Raw genomic sequence first — 25,960 nt, 5'->3', positions numbered from 1 at the left:
ACACAGTTGGAAGTCTCATTCTCCCCGATTTCAAACTCACTGCAAAGCCACAGTAATAAAACACTGTGGTATTAGCATAACAACAAACACTTAGACCAATGGATTAGAATAGAAAGCCCAGAAATAAACCTTCACGTACATCGCCAAATGGTTTCAACAATTGTGCCACGACCATTTAAGGGGGTAAAAGACAATCTTTTCAATAAATGGCATAGGAAAAACTGAGTATCCATATTTAAAAAAAAAAAGAAGTTTGACCCTTATTTCCACCATATGCAAAAGTTACTAAAAATGAACCAACGGGCGCCTTGGTGGCTCAGTCAGTTGAGTGTCTGACTCTTGTTTTCAGCTCAGGTCATGATCTCATGGTCCGTGAGTTTGAGCCCTGCATCAGGCTCTGCACTGACAGTGCAGAGCATGGTTGGGATCCTCTCTCTCCCCGTCTCTCTGTCCTTCTTCTGCTTGCTCACACACTCTCTCTCAAAATAAATAAATAAACTTTAAAAACATAATAAAAATGGACCAAAACCTAAATATAAGGGCTGAAGTCACAAAACTCTTAGAAGAAAACATATGGGGGAAATCTTCATGACATTAAATTGGCAATGACTTCTTGGATGTGACCACCAAAAGCACAGGCAGCAAAAGAGAAGGTAAATTGCACTTTATCAGAATTTAAAATTTTTGTGCATCAAGGGACACTACCGTGAATGAAAACACAACCCATTGATGGCAGAAAAGATATGCACATTATATACTGGAGAAGGGGTTTACTTCCAGAATATATAAAGAAGTACAACTCAACAACACCAATAACAAAAATAAAGAAATAAACAACCCAATCACAAAATGGGCAAAGGGCTTGAAATACACAGCCTCCAAATAAGATACACAAACAGTTAATAAGCACAAGAAAAGGCACCCAACATCAATAATTGTTAGGAAAATGTAAATAAAAAGTGCCATAAGCTATCCTCTCACACTCGTTAGCATGGCTACTATCAAAGAATCAGAAAGTAACAAGAGTTAGCGAGGATATGGGGCAACTGAAACCCTCATGCATCATTGGCGGGAATGTAAGTAGTGTTCCCACTGTGGAAAATGGTAGAGGGGCGCCTAGGTGGCTCAGTCAGTTGAGCGACTGACTTCGGTTCAGGTCATGATCTCGCGGTCCGTGAGTTCGAGCCCTGCGTCGGGCTCTGTGCTGACAGGTCGGAGCCTGGAGCCTGCTTCTGATTCTGTGTCTCCCTCTCTCTCTGCCCCTCCCCCACTAATGCTCTGTCTCTCTCTGTCTCAGAAATAAATAAACGTAAAAAAAAAAATAAAAGAAAATGGTAGAGTGAGCCTCAAAAAAAGAATGAACCCAGAACTTTCCATTTCTGGACATGTACCCAGAGAATTGAAAGCAAGAATATGAACAGATATAGGACGCCTGGGTGGCTCAGTCACTTGAGTGACCGACTTCGGTTCAGGTCATGATCTTGAAGTTCACGAGTTTGAGCCCCGCATCAGGCTCTCTGCTGTCAGAGGGGAGCCTGCGTGGGATTCTGTCTCTCCTTCTCTCTGCTCCTCCCCCACTTGTGCTCTCCTCTCTCCCTTTCTGTCTCTCTCTTTCTCTAAATAAATAAAGCTAAAAAAAAAAAAAGAAATAAGGTAGTCACAAAAGGACAAATGTTGTATGTTCCTTCTTTATGATGTTCCTATAGAGGAAGGAGGGGAAGGGGCATTAATGTTTAATGGGGACAGAGTGTCAGTTGGGGACGATGACAAAGTTCTGGAGATGGATGGTGAGGCTGGTCGCACAACACTGTGAATGTACTTCATGCCGCAAAATGCACACTTCAAAATGGTTAAAATGGTGAAATTTATGTTCTGTGTATTTGACCACAATTCAAAAAATCTAGCCCCCTTAGAGTGCTTTTGCATTCACGCAGCCTTTCTAGAAAGACAAATAAAGGTATTCAAAAGCAGATAAAATAGGAAGGAGGAAAGGCACCCACAAGGATTCAGAAGAATCCGACCTTTCATAAAAATATAGAAAAACTGATACTCAGTGGATAAGAGAGGCACTCCAATATATTGGTTTAAAATATCCTCATCATGTTGAAAAATGATGAACAAAAAGGAAACACGGGCAGATGCAAATATTCCAGAGGCTGTTGTATTTTAGGTCAGCTAATCACTAGGGCAATCGATGTTTCCCGCTCCTGAAGATGCTTCTGCCCGAGACTGGGGCTGCCAGGGAATGTGCGGGAAGGAGGCAGGGTATGTGCCGTGGCCAAGTCCAGTGGGCACAGCTACAGGAGAAGAGAGACAACGGTCAGGGATGCTGGACTCACCTGAACCAAGGACAGGGCTTCCGCCCGGCTCAAGATGAGTCCCTTCTCTTCTGGGCCCGGCTTCCCCTCACCACGGTCTCTTGTCAGTTCCCAGGATGGACGTTCACTAGGAAGACCCCAGCTGGCGAGGAAGACAGCTGGGAGCCATCCCGGCTTTGGCTCAGTCTCACCTGCTGACGGGGAAGAGGGAGTCTCCCTTCCTCTTTGCGGAGCGAGGACCTGCTGACGATAGCCACCGTTTACGAGCACTCACTATTTCCTGAGCACTGGGTGACACTAGACCGTGCCACAGAAATGGAGGACCAGTGTGGACGAGCGACCTGTTCAAGCTCAGGCTGAGGGAGGATTTCCAATGTCAGACACGTGGTCATGGACGGCTTCCCTGCAAGTATTTGGTGGATACCTGACGGTAGGGCAGAAGCAAGCCAGGGGGCCACACGCAGGGAAAGCGTCTGGGGAGGAGACAGCGAGGACAATGCCAGACGGGGGAGAGTCAGCGGGCCCGCTTGAAGAACAGTGGGGAGTCTGGCGTGGCCGGAACGAGTGAGTGAGAGGCAGGAGGGGACGGGGCTCAATGGGCAGGACCACGCAGGCTAATGTAAGGACTTAGCTTCTACCCTGAGTGAGAGGGGGAGCCGCGGAGGGTTCTGGGAAAGGGACGGGTGAGATCTGGCTCCGGTGTAGCCAGAACCCCTCTGGCTTCTCTGCTGAGGCTAGACCAGGCAACTGCTCAGAAACAGAAAACCCAAGGAGGGGGGATAACTTGTTCAAAGTCACCCCCAACGTCCCCTTGGAGGGAGAATACACAGCCACCTCCCCTCAGAGACCACCTGTCTGTCTCCTGCCTCTGTTGGTGGCACACACTGGCACCAACCGGTTCTTGGGACATGTGAATAGATTTGGATGCACCTGTTGAACAGCTTTGGGAAGGGAAACAGGATGTAGACTTCTGACCTTAACTTCAGTCAATAAAGACGAGAAAACACCTCATTTGCCAGCATACCAGCATTCAGAAGCACCGACCTGAGCTCCGTCCCTCCTCCCCACCAGCTGCGCAGTCTCTCTGCCCTACCAGGGAGAAACCGGAGCTTGGGTCACCCCGAGGGGCGATAAAAGGCATGTCATTCCCCAAGACCGTGTTTGAAGCCTGACCCCGACGCCTACCAGCTGGCGATGCCCATCAAGTGACCCGGCCCCTGGACGCATCTCGGCTCACACAGCCCGTGAAATGGAGATTTAAAATCTCAGCCTCCTGTGCTGACAGCTCGGAGCCTGGAGGCTGCCGGGGACTCTGTGTCTCCCTCCCTCTCTGCCCCTCCCCCCCCATGCTCTGTCTCTCTCTCTCCCTCAAAATAAATAAACGTTAAATACACTTATAAAAAAAGATTGAAAATACCAGCCTGGTTTATTTTATCAATGGCAGTTCATTCCCCTTCACCCCCTTCATCTGTCTTACCCATCCTCCCACCCATTGCCCTCTCTGGCAACCACCAGTTTGTTCTCTGTCCTTAAGAGTCTCTTTATTTGTCTCTTTTTCCTTTTGCTTTGTTTCTTAAATTCCACATCGAAGTGGAATCATACGGTGTTTGTCTTGCTCTGTCTGACTTATTTCACTCAGCATGATATTTTGTAAGTCCATTCGTGCTGTAGCAAATGGCAAGATTTCATCCTTTTACATGGCTGCGTAATATTCCATTGCATGTCTACATATATTCCATTATATATTTATATCTCTGTCTATCTATCCATCAACACGTAAGATATAGATATAGAGGGACAGCTGGGTGGCTCATTCGGTTGAGTGTCCGACTCTTGGTTTGCCTGGGTCGTGGTCGCACAGCTCGTGAATTCGAGCCCCACGTTGGGCTCTGTGCTGGCAGTGCGGATTCTGCTTGGGATTCTCTCTCTCCCTCTCTCCCTCTCTGCCCCTTCCTTACTTGCTTGAGCACACGCCCTCTCTCTCTCTCAAAACAAATAAAGCAACTTAAAAGATACAGATCGATACACCACATGTCTCGATCCATTCATCTATTGATGGACACTCGAGCTGCATAGCATAGGGAATACAGTCGATAATATTGTCATAACACTGTATCGTGACAGAGAGTGACAACACTTAGCATGGCGAGAGCGCTGTGTAACGCATCGTATTGTTGAATCACTATGTGGTCCACCTGAAACTAATATAACATCGTATGTCAACTGCACTTCAAAAATAAATTTTTTGGGGGCACCTGGGTGGCTCGGTCGGTTGAGCGTCCGACTTCGGCTCAGGTCACGATCTCGCGGTCCGTGAGTTCGAGCCCCGCGTTGGGCTCTGGGCTGACGGCTCAGAGCCTGGAGCCTGCTTCGGATTCTGTGTCTCCCTTTCTCTCTGCCCCTCCCCCGCTCATGCTCTGTCTCTCTCTGTCTCAAAAATAAATCAATGTTAAAAAAAAATTTACAAAAATAAATTTTTTTAAAGTCCTAACCCTCAAAATATGACTAAGGAACTGACCATTAAACAAACAAACAAACAGCAGTCTCGTAAGGTTGCTGTAGGGATTTAAGGACATGATGTAAGTGAAGGTTCAGGAAGCAATGCCTCGTCTCCAGCAGTTGCCCATGGCCACAGTAAAAGCCTCTTTCCTGGGTCCCCTGTGTAGATTTCAGTGGCCTCCCTAACCTTCAATTCTTCTCCACCAGCACACTCTCCACACTGACTACTTGATATCCGAATACGACTGTCTCTGGGAAAAAGATATCTGGAGACATTCATCATTTGGGCTGCTTATATCTCCCCCTCTCTTCCCCCCCAACCCCACCCCCACCTGCTTTCGAGCAGGGAGTGGCGGGAACAAAACCAAAGCTTCCCTGTAACCCTCGGTCTTCTGTGTTCCAAGAAGCCCGAGCCCTCCGGAAAAGGGGGTTCACTGGCAAGGTCAAAGGGAGGAATATGACAGATCGGGATTTCTCCCAGATTAAAAAAAAAGGTAATAAAAGCAGAGATTGGTAGGTCCTGGAGATCGTATGACCTGAAGCCTACTTCCTGACAATGCTAACAGACGGCAAAATCCAAGTAAGGAAGGCCTGCATGGTATATCAGGGGAAAATCAGGATCACAATTTACAAAAGATTCCCATGCCTCGCTTGGCCACCGAGAGCCACCAGACCCCAAGGGGTCACTCAGGCAGAGATGGTGAATGCTTCATCATCCATCATCCACATGACTGATCAAGCAGTGGACAGGCTGCTGAAAGGTTACTGGGCTTCCCCAAGTCCCTTGACACCATATAAGACCCCGGAACATGGATGAGATCATATCTGGACCTTCTTGAGGGGGCCTCCCTTTATTGCTTGGGATTGATGTTCAAATGGGAGGGCTCACATTCAGAAATTAGGTTGAGTTATACAAAAAAGAAGTTCAATCTCACGCACGTGTGAATTTGTGGATTGAGGGTCACACGTGCGGCATGACTGGATCTTACGGCTCCCCATTTTCCCACTGGAAAATCACACCTCTTAGCCATCATCAAAGTCCCTCAATGGTCTGGTTTCTATTCTCTCCCACCCTCATACCTCACCACCCCCAACGGCAAACATACCTACCAGATATACTAAAGGACTTCCATTCCCCAGAGGTCTGCATCATGCCCTCGCCCCGCTCCATGCTTTCTCCTGTTTTTCCCTTTGCTTGCAACACCTTTACACACACACTGAGGCCACCCCGAGACTTCCCACCCTCTTCTGAAAAATCAGCTCAAACATGAGACCAACCCAGGATGCAGGATGAATTAGGGAGCCTGTCCCCGCTCTTCCTACAACACTGATGTCAACTGTCATATCATACGCCACAGTCTGTTGCAACTGTTGACCTAGCCGTCTCTACCCCTCTAAAGTCCTTGAGTGCGGAAATAATATTCTTTTCATTCTCGCACACCCAGTGTCTGGCTTGGGGCTTGGCCCCAAATACACGCGTGGTAAATGTTTGATAAAGGCATCAGTTAGTAAGACAAACGTCTCTGTAAGTGCCTCAATACCCCCATTTGTTAAGCTAGGAAGGGAGACCGGACAACAAGGGCTCTGGCATCCGGCGTTGTGACTCCATGAACTGTGTTTGGTTGATAGAGCCATTAGCAGGGTTCAAAATAGATTGTTATTAGCCCTTGTGAGTCAGGTGAGAGGGGGAGTGGACAAAACTGGGGAAATACCCACGCTGATCTTCAGACAGGACCCTTGCCAAAAAAGAGGAGCTACCGACTCAGGTAATTTAAAAGTCCAAAGCTTCCGGATATACCCATGAGCTACCAGAACCTTAAGCTTTTCTGATTGATCCCTGCACACTCCTCCCCGTATCTATGGTGTTTAAGCCCACCTCTGGAATCAAGCCAGGAGTTTCTGGTGCACCTCCCGGCTACCCCCATCTCACAGTGGCTTACTCTGATCTCCCACGCCTGAGTATCTGTCTGCCTGGAATGGACCAATCGCCTAGAATTACGGTGCCCCCAGCTCACTTGGAGACCGCTTTCCGGATTTACCCCAATGCCCAGCCCAAGGGACTTTTGGACATTAGTTCCTGAGTGGTGGCCATCACCCTGGAAGCCAATCGAAAGCAGATTCGTAGGGTGCCCGGTGGCTCAGTCATTTGAGTGTCTGACTCTTGATTTCGGCTCAGGTCACGATCTTATGGTTCATGAGATCGAGTCCCACGTTGGGCTCTGCACTGATTGTGCAGAGCCTGTCTGGGATTCTCTCTCTCCATTTCTCACTGCCCCTCCCCTGGTTATATGCTCTCTGTATCTCTCTCTCTCTCTCAAAGCAAAAATAAATAAATATTTTTTAAAAAAGCATATTCACTTGTCCTAAATAAACCCCACTATTCCTACTGCCTCCTTCTCCTGACCACCAGGCTACAAGAATACATAGGAGCACATTACAGCTACAGCACATCCTCCCACTTCCCTTGGCAAATATTCATTCATTCAACCAACAACATGGCTTAAGTGCCTCCTGTATGCCCGCTGTTGTGCCAAGGGCTGGGGACACAAAATTGAATGAGTCTGCTTCCCAAGAATTGCTCAGGTTAGAGAGGAAAGTGGATATTTACCAAACCATTATGCACATGGTTGTTTCATTTCAACTGTGCCCAGTCTCAAGACAGAATGGTACGAGCTGCTAAAAGAACATACAGTTTGGTCTAAAAGATCTCCTCGAGGAAATTACAGTGAAGCTGGAACCATAAGATCAAGTAAGTCTTAGCCAGGTGAGGAGAGGGAAGATGGGTGAGACAGAAGAAACAGCTCGTGCAAAGGTCCTGGGGCTGAAAGATGATGGAGAGTCAGCAGCCCCGTAAGCCAGGAGAAGAGGACCAGGCCGGGAGGTATACTTAAGGCAGTATCTTCCAGGGATGTAAAGTTTTAAAATTTCTACATCTCATTTCATTAGAAATGGAAATCTCTGTAAAGCAGCCAAGACTCTTTTTTTTTTTTTTCCACCCTGTCTTCCCTTTTCTCATACAATTCAGACTTCAAACAGCCATTCCCCACACGGCCTCAAGGCACCTAACCTGGAGCGTCCCTGAAAGTCTGCCAATTACAGCCGTCCGCGTATTAATTCGCCACCGACAGGGCTTCCCTAAGAAGCAGCCAGGTGCCTAAGGGGACCGAGAAGTTGCGCTGACAGCACACGCTCTCGGGCACTGCTGGTGCGCTGAGTCCACGGGTGTGATCTTGTTGCTCCCAAGCACTTAAAAATGCAACGTCTGCACGTCTTTCCCCTTAAGGGGGGGAGGAAAAAAAGGTTCTGTCAAAACACCACACACACACACACACACACACACGCACACGCTGCCACTCAAACTCTCTCCAAACATGCTGTCACAGAGGCTCTGTCCCTCTCTCCACTGATGCTATTTGAAGGCTGTCCCAGCACCAGCCACATCCCCCGCCCCGCTTGGCTGCCTCCACGACCTCCATTATTTATGACAGGGCGCGAAATTGATTGTGGAATCAAATGAACTCTTCAATTATTGCTGCACAAATAAATCTCTGTTTCCAGAGTTCCTCTGGGGAGCAGGCATCTAACCCCAGGTTCAAGGTAATAGATATTTCTAGATGGCAAAGTACAGGTGACTCTATTGTAATGATTGTCAAGTTATAAGATTCCCAGGGTCAAGCGATTCTTTCTCTCCCTCTGGGCCCCCCCTCCCTTAGCAATTCCGAAGGAAGCACATTCCAATGGTCTTCCCGTTGTGCGCCTACATGGCCCTTTCCCCGGCTGCTGGGTGCATGACAGATATTTCCCTGCTGCGGGCTCTGGTCATTTCCAACCCTTTTCACAGGAAATATGCAGTGAGTGTTAATGGGGTTATGGAAAGATTAATGGAGCTTTCAGGGTGTTCGGGCTTGGCTGGTATTTCTTCCACAGAAAGCCATCAGCTCAGGAAAATTTAATGATGAGACTTAGCCCATTAAGACAACAAAAAGACAACCTCCACCCATCTTGGGTTTAATCTTACTTTCCTTCCTGATAACACAGAGCCTTCCTGGATACGGCAGAGAAACACAGACCCCAAAGGTGCTGAAGACTTATTGTGGCATGCCAAACCTGGGCTGGGTACATTCACAAGCGTCAGGTCTCAAAAGCCGGTGAGCACGGGCCGCATTTGGCCCATAGAGGCGTTCTGATTGGTACACCCAGTGTTCTTGGAAAATAAGGGTTGGTAAATTTCACATACAGAATCTAGCTTTCCTTGAAATTAACACATCTGTCCAGACCATGCCTGCACCTCTGCCTGGCCCCGATGGGCAGGAACTGAGGTATATCACCCCTCTTTAGATGGCAAAGGGCCCTGCCTGGCTCCAGTTCATTAATTCACCTGCCTGGACTCTGTAAACGTTTGAACAGGCAGTCCCTGGAAGTTCCCACCTCACCGCCTTCTCACCACTACCAATATCTCCCCTTAACAGCTGGGACCACATGCTGTTCCAGCACAGAGAAGACAGAGGCGACTTGTGTTGGAGTACATAGACCGCATGACAGCTTCTGGCTTCATGGACCAGGAAAGAGAACTCAAGCCAAGCTAAAAAAATAAATAAAAATAAAATAGGCTTTCTGACTTGGGTTGAATGACACTGCCGGCTTTCCTGGGTCTCCAGCTTGCAGATGGCAGGTCATGGGACATCTCGGCCTCCATAAACACATGATCCCATTCCTCATTAAATCTCTCTCCCCTTCTCCTCCTCTAGATAGATGATGGATGGCTGGCTGGATGGATGGATGGATGGATGGATGGATGGTTGGATGGATGGATGAATGGATGGATGGATGGATGGATGGAAGGATGGATGGATGGATAGGTGGATGGATGGTTGGATGGATGGATAGGTAGGTAGATAGGTGGATGGATGGATTGGTAGGTGGATGGATGGATGGATGGATGGATGGATAGGTGGATGGATGGTTGGATGGATGGATGGATGAATGGATGGATGGATGGATGGATGGATGGATGGAAGGATGGATGGATGAATAGGTGGATGGATGGTTGGATGGATGGATGGATGGACGGATGGATGGATAGGTGGATGGATGGTTGGATGGATGGATAGGTAAGTAGATAGGTGGATGGATGGATTGGTAGGTGGATGGATGGATGGATGGATGGATGGATGGATGGATGGTTGGATGGATGGATAGGTAGGTAGATAGGTGGATGGATGGATTGGTAGGTGGATGGATGGATGGATGGATGGATGGATGGATGGATGTTGGGTGGAGGGAGGGAGGGAGGAGGGGATGGATAGATAGATAGATATAAAAACCCCATTGGTCTGACTAATGCAGAGACCTGAAAGTGGACTTCAACCATCTCTATTTTGACCTCAAACTTTCTAATTGATGAAGTTCTTTCCAGCTCCTCTCTTAACTCAGGCAAAAGGTCAGTGTGGAAAGCATCCTGAGATGAGAACCGAAGGAACGAGGATTGCCTTGAGCCAGCAAGACCCCGCCTGTGATTGACCCTAAGACAATGATTTGACCTTCCCTGCCCACCTCCACATACCCACCTTTATGCCACGTTTTCTTTATATAAACCTGGAAGGACTTTCAGGACTCTGGAGACAGCCTCTGAGATGTTAGTGCATTCTCTTCCCCGTGTGGGTCTTTCTTATTCGCCACCCCTGGGCTCTCTCTGCCTTTGGATGTTGTCAGCGGCAAGGGGCAGAACCTGAGCCCCTCGAGCCAGAACCAGAACCTGAGCCCCAGAACCAGAACCCGGAGCCAGGTGCCCCTGCACTCCAGCTACAGACCAACTAGAATTACACAGTGCAGCCTGGGCCCTGTGACACAGCTTGGCTCTTCTCCTGAGGACAAGAGGAGCTTTTGGAGGGGTTTGGAGGGGTCTGAGCTGCTCTGTGACCTGGTCAGTACACATCCTAGAAAGATCACTCTGCCTGTAGTGTGAAGAGGCTGGGAGGAGGCACACTGGAGGCAGGAAGGCCAGGCGTCAAGCTGGATTGGCTCCCAGGTGGAGGTGAGACAGGCCGAGTAACGCAGAGGTGGAGCCACCGACTTGCTTTCAGGCCCTAGCAGTATTTCTACGCTTCTGAAAGCTTCGAATCTTGAGAAAACATTCCCTTTCAAATTCCTCTGTTGTGGTCAGAAACGCTGGGGAAGGGGCTGAGGCAGGCTGAAAAGCAGAGGTTCAGAATCCCCGCCTGGGACTATACACATATTGATGCCTGCTCTGCAGATGGGGAAACTGAGGCACGGACCAATGAAGTGACTTGCGGGACCGCACACAGATGTTGAGTTGAGGGACTCAAGAGAAGAGAAGCCTGGCTATCAGTTACTGATCGAGAGTTAGCACCGGATGGGGGCATGGCTACTGTCTTTAAGCCTCAGTTAGGTCTTACAACCATCCCACAGGGTCTGAACAGTACTTCTCTATCACGGATGGAAAACCCAATGCAACCAAGCACCGGGAATCTTGGCGTAGCGAAACAAGTAATAATATTCTAATATTCAGGGTCACAGCCGGTATCCATCATTCAGTGTTCAGCCAGCGCGTGTCAGGCAGAACGCCACAGGCTTTATACGTGTGAACTCACCGAACCCTCCCCCAAACTCTCGGGAAAGGAAACAAAGGACAAAAAGGAAAGGTCACTAATCTACACGGCAAGTGTGCAAGGGGAGACGTGACCCCCGGCCATTGGACCCTGGACCCCCTACTCCTCGTGGCTCTGCTGGTTGGACTTTCATGCGGTGGGGGAAGCAGGTGGGCCATGAGAGCCGATCCACTGTCCTGCTCAGGTTTTCCAGCTGTGCACACTTGGGACATGGTTACCAGCTTCACGGGTGCATATCTGGGCAACTGGCCCCAAGTGGTTGGCTTGGGGTACTAGGCGGTGCCCTGGAAGAACATTCGGAGTTCAAATCGGGGAGTTGGAGATGCTTATAGACATCTAACTTACAAACAAAGGCAAAAGCTCCTGTGTCCTGTTCCTCAAGTGTGGAAGCTTCCAGCCATACAATGATGGGATTTGCACTGGACCCCCAGGCCCGTGCACCCTCCTTATTCTCCTCATTCTGTATTAGCTCTGGATTCGTGACAAGCCCATTTCATTCATTTGCCTACATGACTCCAAGCCCCAGTTAGTTTTTCACAGTGGTGTGGTGGTTATTCATGCTTGTTAACCAATATTTCTGGTTTTCTCCTTCAAAGGACTGAGTATACCGAGCTTCCCCAGCTCCCCCGACTTTAATGGGGCCATGCGATTTGTCCAACAAACCGTGAACAGAAGTGACTCTCGACTTCTGGGCGGAAGGGTTTAAGATCCAGGGTGAAGTCGCCACATTTCCTTCCCCCTTCCCTCGTGGCCGTAAGCCGCGTCTTAAGGGTCCACGCTGGCCTGGGACTACGGCACGGCAGCCCCACCTTCTCCTGAAGGACACAGGGGGTGTGAGGAGAGGAATCCTAGTGGCCCTGCCCTCGAGGTAATCACAGTCCAGTGGATGGGAAAATCAGGACACAGAGCGCAGTAACCCCGGTCTGACTTCAGAGGATCTATCTCAATTATTTCACATTCCCACACCAAAGGGCAGGCTCACCCACGTGGCACAGAGGGCCATGGGGAGCTGGCCGGAGGGGACATGGAGATGGGAGCACGTTCTCGGACCAGAAGACCGGGTTCTCCTCCACATGCGGTTTCCCAAAAGGCCCGTCGTGAGGATGTGGGGCCCATCTGGAAAATTCATTATTCTCCAGCCGAGTGATATGGCCCTATTTATCCTGGAGTCAAGAATCGGCCTGTGGGCAGCTGTGTAAACTCCAAGGGAAATGGGATATCGATTTGCAATCTCGTAGGTCCACACACGCGCGCGTGCACACGGCCTCCTTCAAAGCAGGGGCTTCTAACTACTTTGTCACCAACACCTTCTTATTCTTTTATTCTGTTTGTCCTCTGGAGCCATGTCTGGAAAGGCATTTCCTCCAAAACACCCGGTAAACAGGAAGTAATATGGCCCCTTCCTTCCAGCTAAGTAACATCCCCTTTTTTTGAATGTCAGTCCCAGATTTTGAACTCGCCATCCTTATCCACTGGGTGATTCACAAACTTTAGATGCTTTAGAAGCACTCCTGGGCCCCAACCCCCAGAGATCCTGACTGGTTACGCCTCAGCTGGTGCCTGGGGATCTGCATTTCAGCAAAACCACGCAGGTCACTGTGGTGCTGGTAGTCAGGGGGTCAGACGGAAGAAGGGCTGGTTTTAATGCTGCTTCTGAAAGGCACTGCATGTTCCCGACTCCAGGGACTGCCAGTGGCCTGAACATGCGCCAGATCTCCTCAGCCCCATTGGCAAGACGATGCCAGATCCCCATCAACTCTCTGTAGTGCCACCAGGTAGGTTGCTAAGTGGTCTTGCTGTCTTTAGTTCCCCCTCCTCCGTCCATCTCCCTACTGCGTCTGCACATCCAACATGGCACCCCAGCTGCCAAGCCTCCGTGAGCACCGTTCCCTACCGCGAGCCTCTACCGACCACTTCTTTTTCTTTAACATTTTTTCTTATTTTGGGGAGAGCGCAAGTTGGGGAGGGGCGCAGAGAAGCGGACAGAGGATCCATCCGAAGCAGGCTTTGCACTGACAGTCTGACGGCGGTGAGCCCAACGTGGGGTTCGAAGTCACAAACCGTGAGACCATGACCTGAGCCGAAGTCAGACACCTAACTGACTGAGCCACCCAGGCGCCCCTCTGTTGAGCACTTCTGCTGGGCGGGCGTAATGCTGTGCACTTGACATCTGATGTCCTGTCTAGTCCCCACAAATCCCTATGACACCTCGTTCCCACTCGGAGGAGAGGGAAACTGAGAAGCAGGTAACTTGAATAACAGACCTTCCCTTGACATTTGCAGGGCCCCAGGCAAGAGGAAGCCTTGCCTGGCCCAAAACCCACACCCCTTCTCTCTCTACCCTGGCTGCATCCCATACGTCAAGGGGCTTCCGTCACGCATGTGTGTGAATACTCCAGCTTGCACATCACCCCAGAACCAAGGCACCTTGGGCTCTGCCCAGCAGTGGGAATGTGCACACCAGAAGCATGGTGCGTCCTCGGGGTGGGGGTGGGGGGTGGCCTTGGCAAAGAGGTTCATGCAGGCTCTCCAGGTAGGTTAGGGGAGGCTTGCATGGGCATCTCAGGTGGCATGGTCTAGAATAAGGGAGCCTGGATTCTGGGCAGGCATGTCCCCTGGACCCCACTGACTCCTCACCCCATGCAGCCAGAGGAGAGCCACAGCGGACCCTCTGCCGTCCTCTCTGCCAGGTCCAAGGGCACTGCTGTGAAGGCGTCACAATGGTAGGGTGACAATGGATGGGAGTCCCGCCTGACTCCAAGGCCCATGACCTCAATTAACACTCCACCCTCTTCCTCCCTCCGAGTTCAGACTCTCAGCGTGGGCTGTGCCATCTGGTCCTGGCTGCCTGGACCCTCCCTCCTTCACCGGCAGAATCTCCTCTGTTTCAGACCCAAGCTACGATTTGCCAGTTCTGAGGCAGGCCTCACTCTCTCATCCCCCTCTGCCTCTGTGAGCTCTAGTGCTTATGTTTGAAACGTCCTTCTTTTTGTTTGTCACCCGGACAACTTCTATTTACTTAGAGCTCAGATCAAATGTCCTCTCCAAAGCTTTCTCCAGCTCCTCCCAGCCACCCCAGGGCAGGACTTTAACCCCTCCCTTATGGCCGCCGCAAACGACGCGCATTACACTCTTGATGAGCCTGATGAACCCCTCCGTAACCAGAGAAGCCCACAAGGGTTCTGGAACATTCAGTGCCGAGTAAATTGTTTTTTACGAGAATCGTGCTAAATCTGGTGCCAAATCACGCTTCGCTGTTTCCAAAACCCGAATATTTTTCAAGAGATAAAAACCTATCAGGGCGCCTGGGTGGCGCAGTCGGTTAAGCGTCCGACTTCAGCCAGGTCACGATCTCGCGGTCCGTGAGTTCGAGCCCCGCGTCGGGCTCTGGGCTGATGGCTCAGAGCCTGGAGCCTGTTTCTGATTCTGTGTCTCCCTCTCTCTCTGCCCCTCCCCCTCCTTCTCTCTCTCTCTCTCTCTCTCTCTCTCTCTCTCTCTCTCAAAAATAAACATCAAGGGGCGCCTGGGTGGCGCAGTCGGTTAAGCGTCCGACTTCAGCCAGGTCACGATCTCACGGTCCATGAGTTCGAGCCCCGCGTCGGGCTCTGGGCTGACGGCCCAGAGCCTGGAGACTGTTTCTGATTCTGTGTCTCCCTCTGTCTCTCTGCCCCTCCCCCGTTCATGCTCTGTCTCTCTCTGTCCCAAAAATAAATAAACGTTGAAAAAAAAAATTAAAAAAAAAAAAACCTATCTTGCATGGGAAACTCAAAGTGTGTATATCCTAAGTAGAAAAAGATATTCATCATTAGCAAAAAAAAAAAAAAAAAAAAAGAAAAAAAGGATAAAGCACATGTGTTTGACATGAGAAAATGCTGGATGAAAACAGCATATCACAGATCAAAAGAGAGTGTTCACATTTAAAATTGTACACCTAAAATATACATTAAATATAGGCGTACTCATAGAAAAATGCATAACATTATAAAATATTAAATGTCATTCCCCATCAACATGAGGGTCAGGAGATTCATCAATGTGTTGCTTTAATGAATTGTTAGAATGTTTTATACGAGGGGCACCTGGGTGGCTCAGTCGGTCGGACATCGGACTCTCGATCTCAGCTCAGGTCTTAATCTCAGGGTTGTGAGTTCAAGCCCCGCACTGCATGAAACCTACTTCAAAAAAACTAAAGTTTTATATCAAAAATATTTATTTTATGCTTTAAAAATAAACATATGTTTTTATTTTTTTTTATTTTTTTTTCAACGTTTATTTATTTTTTGGGACAGAGAGAGACAGAGCATGAACGGGGGAGGGGCAGAGAGAGAGGGAGACACAGAATCGGAAACAGGCTCCAGGCTCCGAGCCATCAGCCCAGAGCCCGACGCGGGGCTCGAACTCACGGACCGCGAGATCGTGACCTGGCTGAAGTCGGACGCTTAACCGACTGCGCCACCCAGGCGCCCCAAACATATGTTTTTAAAAGAAAGTGGCGGAGAGTTGGAAACCTTCTGGTTGGGCCAGAAGGTATGGGTGCCTCCCTGGGGCAGTGCTTTGAAAATGGTGCTTCTCATCTGTATGCAGCAGCCCCGTTCACCAACAGATAAAAAGAATAAAGAAAAGGCAGTATCTTTATACAAGGGAGTATTATTTGGCCATTAAAAAAAAATGAAACCTTTCCATTTGCCACACCATGGATGGACCTTGAGGGCATTATGCTAAGTGAAATAAGTCAGGCAGAGAAAAACAAATACTGTAGGGTCTCAATTATAGGTAGAATCAAGAAAGAAAGAAAGAAAGAAAGAAAGAAAGAAAGAAAGAAAGAAAGAAAGAAAGAAAGAAAGAAAGAAAGAAGCTCACAGTCGCAGAGAACAAACAGATTGATGGATGGATGGTTACTAGAGGCAGGGGGTGAGCAAAATGAGTGATGGGGGTCAAAAGGTACCAACTTTCATTTATAAAATAAATAAGTCCTGGGATGTAATGTACAGCACAGTGATTCCTGTTAATCTACTGGATTGCATGTTTGAAAGTTGCTAAGAGGGGCGCCTGGGTGGCTCAGTCGGTTGAGCGTCCGACTTCGGCTCAGGTCATGATCTCACAGTCTGTGGGTTCGAGCCCCGCGTCAGGCTCTGTGCTGACAGCTCAGAGCCTGGAGCCTGCTTCCAATCCTGTGTCTCCCTCTCTCTCTGCCCCTCCCCCAAGTCTCACTTTGTCTCACTCTGTCTCTCAAAAATAAATAAATATTAAAAAAAATGAAAGTTGCTAAGAGAGTAGATCTTAAAAGTTCTCATCACGAGAAAAAAAATTCTGGGGGCGCCTCGGTGACTCAGTCGGCTGAGCGTCCAATGATTACAGCTCAGGTCATGATCCCAGGGTTGTGAGATCGAGCCCTGTGCCAGGATCCTCTCTCTCTCTCTCTTTCCCTCTGCCCCTCTCCCCTGCTCTTTCTCTCTAAAATTAAAAAAAAAAAAAAATCTGTGACTATGTGTTAATTAGATTTCTTGTGGTGACTGCTTTGCGATGTACACAAATATCAAACCATTACGTGGGGCACCCGAAATCAACATAATGGGTGTCGGCTCGATCTCAATAAAAAACCACAGAAGCTCTCTCGTCATTATCGTTTTATTCTCCAACTGCAATCTCACCAACGTATAGTAGAATGAGCCCGAGCGTTCTCTATTTCTCCGAAGGCAAGTGAGAATCATAGTTACACTCTTAGGAGCACAATGACATCATCATCATTGCCTGATACTGACTTGGTGCTCCATAGAAAAAAATCTTAAATCCTCTTACCCACAAATCATCCTTTCTCCAACCCTCTCACGCCCACCAGGCAAGTCAGGAATGTTTTGAGCCTGTTTGCCTTACTTTCAAACTTGTCGGATCTCACCTTGACAGGTTTAGTGCTGCATTCCATTTTGAAACCCAGGCTGACCCACCAGGCAAGCAGAAGCACTCGGTGTACCCTTTGGGGATTACGCTAGGGAACCCGGACACTCTCCTCGCCCAGAAAAGCTAACAGATAATTTCTTTCTTTCAGCAGCAATTTGCAGTTGATCAAGCCCTTACCCGTAGCCACGTCTTGGAAAGGTGGTAAGTATTGAGTGACTTACAAACAGCTGGGAAGCTCTGGCTATATTCCAAAGCCAGAGTAAATGAGTAAATGCCACCTAGCTGCCTTCGTTGGTCGGTCACCTTTCTCTGCCTTCCCAAGGGCCCAGCTATTATCCCCTCACCCACCGTCACCACAGACAGCTGGTTCCTGGCCCTCCAGGCGACACTGCTTAAAGAAACCCACATTTGAGGGCGCCTGGGGGCTCAGTCGGTTGGGCATCTGACTTCAGCTCAGGTCATGATCTCACAGTCTGTGAGTTCGAGCCCCACGTCGGGCTCTGTGCTGAGGGCTCAGAGCCTGGAGGCTGCTTCAGATTCTGTCTGTCTGTCTCTCTCTCTCTCTCTGTTCCTCCTCCACTCATGCTCTGTCTCTCAAAAATGAATAAACGTTCAAAAAATTAAAAAAAAAATAAACCCACATTTGACTCCCAAAGAAAAGAAGAAAACAAATATTTAAGGTTCAAAATATCTGACATTGACCCTATGGAAAGGTGTTAGACCATAACTGTTAGGAGCATGAGCTTTGAGCAAATGTTGGATTTGACGCCTGGCTCTTGTACCTGTCCAGTTACGTGACCCTTGGCTGCCTATTAACCTCTCTGAGCCTTCACGTCCACGTCTGCAGACAAGAAATCGTAATTCTCTGTCAGCGTGTTGTTGAGAAGTTCCGAGGTTGTTGATAATATAAAATACGTCAGATACTTGTCTTAGGCTGAATTCCCCAGAAGTAGAGCCTGAGATGCGGACAGCTGTCCAGAGAAGGGGAGAGAGGGAAGGGCAGAATAGAACGAGGGTGGAAAGAAAAGCAAGCACATGGTCTCAACCCAAGACTGCCTCTGGGCTGATCCCACAGGGAGCTCTGGAGCACAACATGAGCCACAGAGCTCATCCCAGATTGAGGAAGGAGGGCCAGCCTGGGTCAGTCAGTCAGTGGCTGCTCAAGGAGCAGGTGAGATGCTCTGATTTAGCCAGATGAGGTGGCTTCTGTTTGGCCAGGCGAAGTTTCTCCCGTTCAGCCAGGCGACGTTTCTCCCATTCAGCCAGGCGAAGTTTCTTCGTTCTTCCAGGTGAGATGGCTCCCATTCATCCAGATGGAGTTTCTCCCCTTCTTCTAGGTGAGATGGCCCCCGTTCATCCAGGTGGAGTTTCTCCCCTTCTTCTAGGTGAGATGGCCCCCGTTCATCCAGGTGGAGTTTCTCCCCTTCTTCTAGGTGAGATGGCTCCCATTCATCCAGGTGAAGATTCTCCCACTCAGCCAGGTGGAGTGGCTCCCATTCAGCCAAGAGGGCAGCTGTGAGCTGTCAGCAGCCGGCACCCACAGCAGCTGGGGGGGGGGGGTTGTACGGTGAAAGGTTCTTGGCAAGGCACCAACACCATCCGCTACAAAACAGAGCCTGGAAAATGCAAGTGTTCATCTGATGGTAGTTCCCATTATTACTTTAAATTGTCCTCACAATTTCAGGCTGAGCCAGTTTCACATCCTGTAGCAAAAAACCATTACACATCCTAGGCGTCTGTTTTTGGCCCCGAGACCCGAAGCAGCCACGACCCGGTCCGCAGTGATACCATAATGACAGGAAGAAATTTTCCCTCCTCTGATGTGGAAACCAAATGCCCTGAATTGCCCAACATCAGAAACCTCAGAAAACCCTAACAGGATGTTTTGACACATACAGTTCAGGCTTCAGACAACTGCTTCCCAGTGGAAATACTAACCGTGTAAAGAAGAAGGGAAGGTTTAGGAAGTCAAAATGACAGGACAGATCAATTTGAGAAGCTTAACGTGTAAAGCTTGGTATGCAGGGCAATTATGGCAAAATGACAGCTTCTCAAAGCAAATTTTCTTTGGCCCTTCCGGGGCTGCAGGAAACTGAGGTCTTTTCCAAGACTCGTGAGGAAAATAGCCTTGTGCCATCTGCACCCATGACACCTGGGGCCCAGACTTCAGCAGAGCAAACAGCTGCCAGCACAGGGCTTAGCTGTGGGCCAGCAAGAAGGGGGCACGTGAGTTCTCTGCCCTCCTCTGTCTCGTGTCCATGCGTCTAGACCACCTATGTGCTGATGATCCCCATGCATAAGCCCTGGTTAGGACCCTCCCATGAATTCCAACCTCAAGTATCCGAGGGTCTACTTAATGTCTCCATTTGGACGTCCAACAGGCGTCTCAAAACCAACACGACCGAGTGGACCTCCTGATGTCCTCCCAAACTCCCCCAATTCAACTCAATTTTCTCAACCGCTCAGGTCCAGAACAGCATCGCCACCTCTTCTCATTCTCTTGCGTAGCACATACCTAACGGGTCAGCAGATTCTGCTCGCTCGACCTGCAAAATACGCCCAGAGTCCAACCACATCTTGTCGTCCACCCAAGTCGGCATCTTCTGTCACTGGGATTCGGCAACAGCCCCACCAACTCGGGTCTCCCCGTAACTGTCCCTGCTCCCTTGAGTCTGTTCCCAACACGATGACTACAGGGACGCTGTTAAGTCTTTCGGATCAAGCGACTCCCCTACTGGAAGTCCTTCGATGGCTCCCCATCTCACTCAGAGCAAAAGCTGAACCCCCAACAGTGTCCCCCGGGACCCTGCATGCTCCCGCCCCCTCAATGCCTCTCTGATCTTTTGTTCTCTACCCTTCCCCTTGCGCTCTCCACTCCACAAATACACTGGACTCCGTGCTCCTCTTTGGCCAGGCCAGCCGTGCCACGGCCTCAGAGCTCTGTCCTTGCTGTCCCCTCTGCTGGGCGTGCTCTTTCTCAGACGCTGGTGTGACTGGCCCTCTTGGGCCTTTCTGCAAAGGCCACCTTCTCCATGAGGCTTTCCCCGCCCACCCTATTTAAAGTGCACCCTCACCCCTGCCCCACTTCCAATCTGCCTTCTCTGCTTTATTTATTCTGTAGGACTCGTCGCCACCCCAAATATTTCCTACTTTACCTATTTACTTTGTCTGTCTTCTGCCTTCCCGACTAGACTGCCGGCTCCGTGAAGGTCTGTAGCTGGCTCTGTTTTAATTCACTGCTGTATCCTCAGCACCCAAAACAGTGTCCAGTAAATAGTCAACACTAGATAAATATTTCTCAAATAAATGGAGGAATAAACTCACCTAAACATTTCTTGTAAATTGATTCCCTTTTTATCATGCATGAATTCATTTTTAAAGAAAATGTATACCTAGACTGTAGATGAATCCGCACCACGAGCTGTAGAGAGAAGTTATCCAGAAAAAGAAATTCAGTGCAAAGACAATGCTGATATTAAATCTAACTGGATATTATAAATGGCCCAGGTCTCTAAGCCTGCGGCATCAAGTGCTTAAAGACGTGCTAGCACCAAACTCCGACTGTTTTTTAACTAATCAAAAGAGTCAATAAAGAACTGAAAGATAAATAGCTTTCTAACTCTTTGATTCACCATTAACTGGCTTTGGGTCTGTGTATCATCTCCTCTGCCACCCATAAATACTGAGCATCCCACACTTCTGGAAGCAATGAAATAGATATTAATGACCTTCAATTTTCTCAACATCCATCCCTCCCACAATTTCCCCCATCCTTATATAGGACAACTCAATTTTCTCAATTGCTCGGGTCAAAGACAACATCATCGTCTCCCATATTCTCTTATATGATGCACATCCAATCTATCAGCAAATCTCATTTGCCCTACCTTCCAAGTATTCCTGGACTCTGACCACATATTATCGTGTGCCATATCCTTTTCTACGTTGATTGGTGGGGAGGTTCTGAGGGTGGTTACATATGGATTGTGCCCCGAAGACACTCACAGTGTGGTTGAGATAGAGAGAGCATGTGTGCAACTGACGTGCATGGAGAGTAGAAAGTCGTGGACTCCGCAAGGAAGGCTAGATCGTGTGTATTGCTGACCTGTGGCCCGTTAGGTTAATGTTCAGCAAATATGTGTTTACCCACATGCATGCACACTCCTCATGAGAAGAATGTGCTTCCTCACACTCTGATAGCAGGGGCTTGGCGTGTGCCCTGCTTTGTCCAATAAGGTATGAGTGGAAGCAACACTTTGTGAACTCAGAGTCAGGGCCTTCAGAAACACTGCACATTTCTGCTCACCCTCTGGGAGTAGCCAGCCCTTTCCCAGGAAGAACAGGTCTCAGTTAGCCATTGCCATCATGGCCTGAAATGCGTGGAGAAGAGCTGCCCCCACGAACCTGCAGATACAGGGGCAAGAAACAAATGCTGGTTTTTATACGTTGCCAAGTTTCAGGGATGTTTGTTACGCAGCACTGTTGTGGTGAGAACTGATTAAGATAGAAACTGACAGGAAGGAGAGGTCACTTGGACTGGACATCAGTCAGGGACACTCACTGGTCGGGGTGGCCTTGCAGGTGGGTTTCACACCACACATACTGTGCTCACTACAGTCTCAATGAGCTGCAAACCAATAGGGTCTGAGAAGAAAATACCCCAGAGGAGACTGTGCCAGGGATGCGAAAACTGCTATGACCTCACAGCCCATAGAGGATAAGGGGCCAGAAAGAAGGAAGAAGAGAAGGCTGATGAGGGTTTTCTCCTAAGGAGTTGGCCATTGGTGTTTGCCTTTAAGTGACTTGTTCCTTTGTGTGTTTTCAAGGAAACCCCCTCTTCTCCCTCTGCCTGCCCTTCAAGCGTTAGGGTGTTGTTCTCTGTCCTCGTGCTTCCCATTCTTCCTGGGAAATCTGCTGCTGCCCTGATCAGAGCCAGTGACGTGATGTGTCCCCTTTGGAGCCTGTAGGTCATCCTTCCTGATCTGGGTCCCCCCAAAGGACTCACATGCAAGACGTTAGGAGGTATATTTGAGAAAGCAGGAGTGAAGGCATGGAGGGTGAGGAGGACCGCTGAGTGAAGTGTCTGCTCAGAGCAGGTGACTGCCATGGGCAGCTGGTGCTCAGTCTCCCTGGGGACGCTCTGAGGTCCCTGTAGAACACCCCTGGGAACTGTCCCACCGGAGAATGGGAATGGGCAGGCCGAACCATTGGCCCTCTGCCTCTTGTCCTCCTTTGGTTGAGGGTCTCCCCAGCGATGTCAACTTCCCTCCACCTGGTCGCAGCTGCCCTGAGCTGAGGCAGCAAAGCAAAGAGACACAGTGGCACAAGCTTAACCGAGGACCCTGGATGTGGGTATGGAATGTGTCAATCTCTGTGTGCAGAAATCAGACGTGTTGAGGGGATGTGCCTCAGTGCCTTCCACGTGTCTGCTACAACTGTTGGGGCTGGCCGGGGCGGGGGGGGGGGGGGCTTTTCTCCTGAGTGACACACACACACACACACACACACCTCGGATTCAACAGGTTCCAAGCTCTGCCCTTGTCCCCTTCCCCCACTCCTACTCTTTCCCGCAAGTTCCCAAACTCAGGGAATGAATGGCCCGCCATCACCATCTACTCCATTTTGGGCCTCAATAAATATCCTCAGGGTAATTAGCGGGTGTTTACTTAACATTCAGCTGTGTTTTCCTGCACACCCAGAAGGGTGTCATGGTGACAGCCAGGACCCTCCTGTGTACAGAGAGGGACCCGGTCCGCAGCTGACACCAGCCTGGACAGAAGAGACGGCCCGGCCCTCTGGAACCAGCCCTCCTGCGGACACGTCTGCTTTTGGCCACAGCACTGCTGAGTAGGGTTAGAGGATTACCCACTGCTGACATGGAAAAAAATGAGTACGTATAAAAGTTTTGACTTGCTGCCTCTCTGACATTCCTGAAAATCTGGATTCACCAAGCCTTCCCCCAGAGCCACTCTCAGCGGGACCTGCGTGGACAATCCTCTCCAGTCTGACATACATTCAAAGGTATTCTCTCTCTCTCTCTCTCTCTCTCTCTCTCTCCCTCCCTCACCTAACAGATAAAAATAAGGATACGAGTCAAAGCTCCATGATGCCAGTCACTGTCCCCCAACACCCTGCTCTGTTTTCTCATAGCGTGATCTCTCTGAAATACGCTTGCTTATGACATGTTAGCTGTCTGTGGTCCACCACCAGAATGTAGAACCTTCTCTTTCTGGCTCACACCTGCACCTCCAGTGCCTAGAATGATACCTGGTACACAGCTGGTGCTCAATAAGTGTCTGTTAAATGAACAGGTGGTTCGGGGAGAGGCTCCCACAAGGCTCACCAGTTGGTCACCAAGGCAAACCTTAGGCAGAACCCTCCCCGATCAGCATCACTGGGTCTGTCCCTTTCTGGCTGGCCCCACATAAGATAAGGCACGTGCGAGGCATGAGGTCTGAACCAACCCCCTGCAGAGAAGGGAGGCAAACAATTCTGTGCAGAACATCCAAGTTTGAAAAATGCCTGTTGTGACCACTGAGGTTCAGTACATTAGTTGGGTTTTCGTTTTTTCTTCTCAGCTATACAATTTCACATTCCAGTGAACGGCAGGGTGGTGGCCCAGCAGTCAGCAACAGTGACTCCCAGCCTTGCCCTGTCTCCCACTCACTCCTTCTCTGCTCCAGAGCTGTGGCCTCCCTGCCTCGCCCACCAGCTCCTCAAGGACACTCACCATCAATAGTGGCCCCCGGGGAACATTTCTCTTGCTGGTGCAGCCGGGATTTCCTCCCTGAGCGGAGAACATAAAGATTAACTAGGTGAGGAAATTTTTCCCTGGGCTCCGAAGCTGGGGACATTTGTCTCATACAGCACATATTCTCCAGGAGACAAGCTAAATTAAAATACTAATGGACTGCTGTATTTAAAATATATTTACCAATGATTAACAGCTCGGTGGGTGATATATGTTTCAATAATTTCTTATTACAACGTGGGAAAACCTCAATAAATATTCTCAGGGTAATTAGTGGGTGTTTATTTAACATTCAGCTGTGTTTTCCTGCACACCCAGAAGGGTGTCATGGTGACAGCCAGGACCCTCCTGTGTACAGAGAGGGACCCGGTCCGCAGCTGACACCAGCCTGGACAGAAGAGACGGCCCGGCCCCTGGGAACCAGCCCTCCTGCGGACACGTCTGCTTTTGGCCACAGCACTGCTGAGTAGGGTTTAGAGGATCACCCACTGCCGACATGAAAAAAGAAAGAGTACATATAAAAGTTTTGACTTGCTGCCTCTCTGACGTTCCTGAAAATCCGGATTCACCAAGCCTTCCCCCAGAGCCACTCTCAGCGGGACCTGCGTGGACAATCCTCTCCAGTCTGACATCCACGTTGTTTACTTAAAGATCAGCTCAGGTCCTATAGACATTTAAGTCTGCAACTCTGACCATTCTCTGACCAGCGTTCCATTGGGCACCCCAAGGATGATGTCCCAAATGTGTCACATGGGCACATACATGCAGACACATATACATACACACACATAGGCACACGTGTGTGTGCACACACATATGAGCACATAGTAACACACATGCACACCCATACATATGCATTTATACACACATACATATATGCATATGCACACACGCACACACACACACACACACACACACACACACACACACACATCATTAGCCCATATTTTGTTCAGGGCAGCAAAGCGCTCAGCTAAACCATTAATCTCACTGCCTCCGTTGCACATAGGAGTGCCAGCCTGGCCCAATTCTGACCAGGGGGTTCGGATGTCAATCCCTTCCCCAGTAATCAGGCCAAGTCTTCCCAGGAGGAAACCCTTTGCCGGAGGAATGTGGGAATGTGTTACTTCCCCGCCCGATCCAAACATTGCCGTGCAATGCCCTCGCTTTTTGTCCATCTAAGCTGAGAACCCAGAGGACTGCAGAGCCATAAAGTGAAAGGGATGTGGGTTCCTGAAAGCCGAATGGAGCAGAGTCCATAACGGCCTGTGATGTAAGAAACCTTTTGGCTGCATTAAAGCCGCTGACATTCGGAGACTTACCACAATCAGCCTATCCTGTCAAACATACCCGTCTGTCTCTTCGACCACAGTGAGGAGACTGAACGGTTTTCTGAAGACCTTCTCTTCCGCCCCTGCGCTGACCTCCATGGTACAGCCTCCCAGTGTAGACGGAGAGCTATCGTCTTCTGCCCCTCGAACAGGGGTCCACCCAGGCATCCACCAAAGAGGGAGATGTATGTGTATACATGCCTCACATTTGGGTTGCGATGACACAGAGGTGGTACAGAGATTGGACTTCCCCGGTTGGGCATTTCCCCAAGTTGGAAGCATTCTCCTTGGATCAGCCTTCACAGGGACACCTTCCTGGCTGACTTGGGTCAGGAACAGAAACACTGACACTGCTGCTCTTAGCCTCAAATTGCAAAGTCCTAAATCTCATTTCTAACCTGAAGTCTCCCCTCCTCCGGGGTGGGGGGGGGGTGCTAATCCTTGACCCCATTCCTCCTCCCACCAAGGGGGGATTGCCATTAAATTTCACCATCTGGGGTGGTCCCTGTGGTAACAGCTGGGTTTTCCCAACCT

Source organism: Lynx rufus, unplaced genomic scaffold (assembly GCF_022079265.1).
Source record: "Lynx rufus isolate CCGP_SWC_20201006 ecotype Redwood Valley unplaced genomic scaffold, mLynRuf1.p SCAF_23, whole genome shotgun sequence".
Classification (NCBI taxonomy): domain Eukaryota; kingdom Metazoa; phylum Chordata; class Mammalia; order Carnivora; family Felidae; genus Lynx; species Lynx rufus.
The sequence above is the reverse complement of the archived record's forward strand: the minus strand, read 5'-3'. Positions refer to the sequence as shown.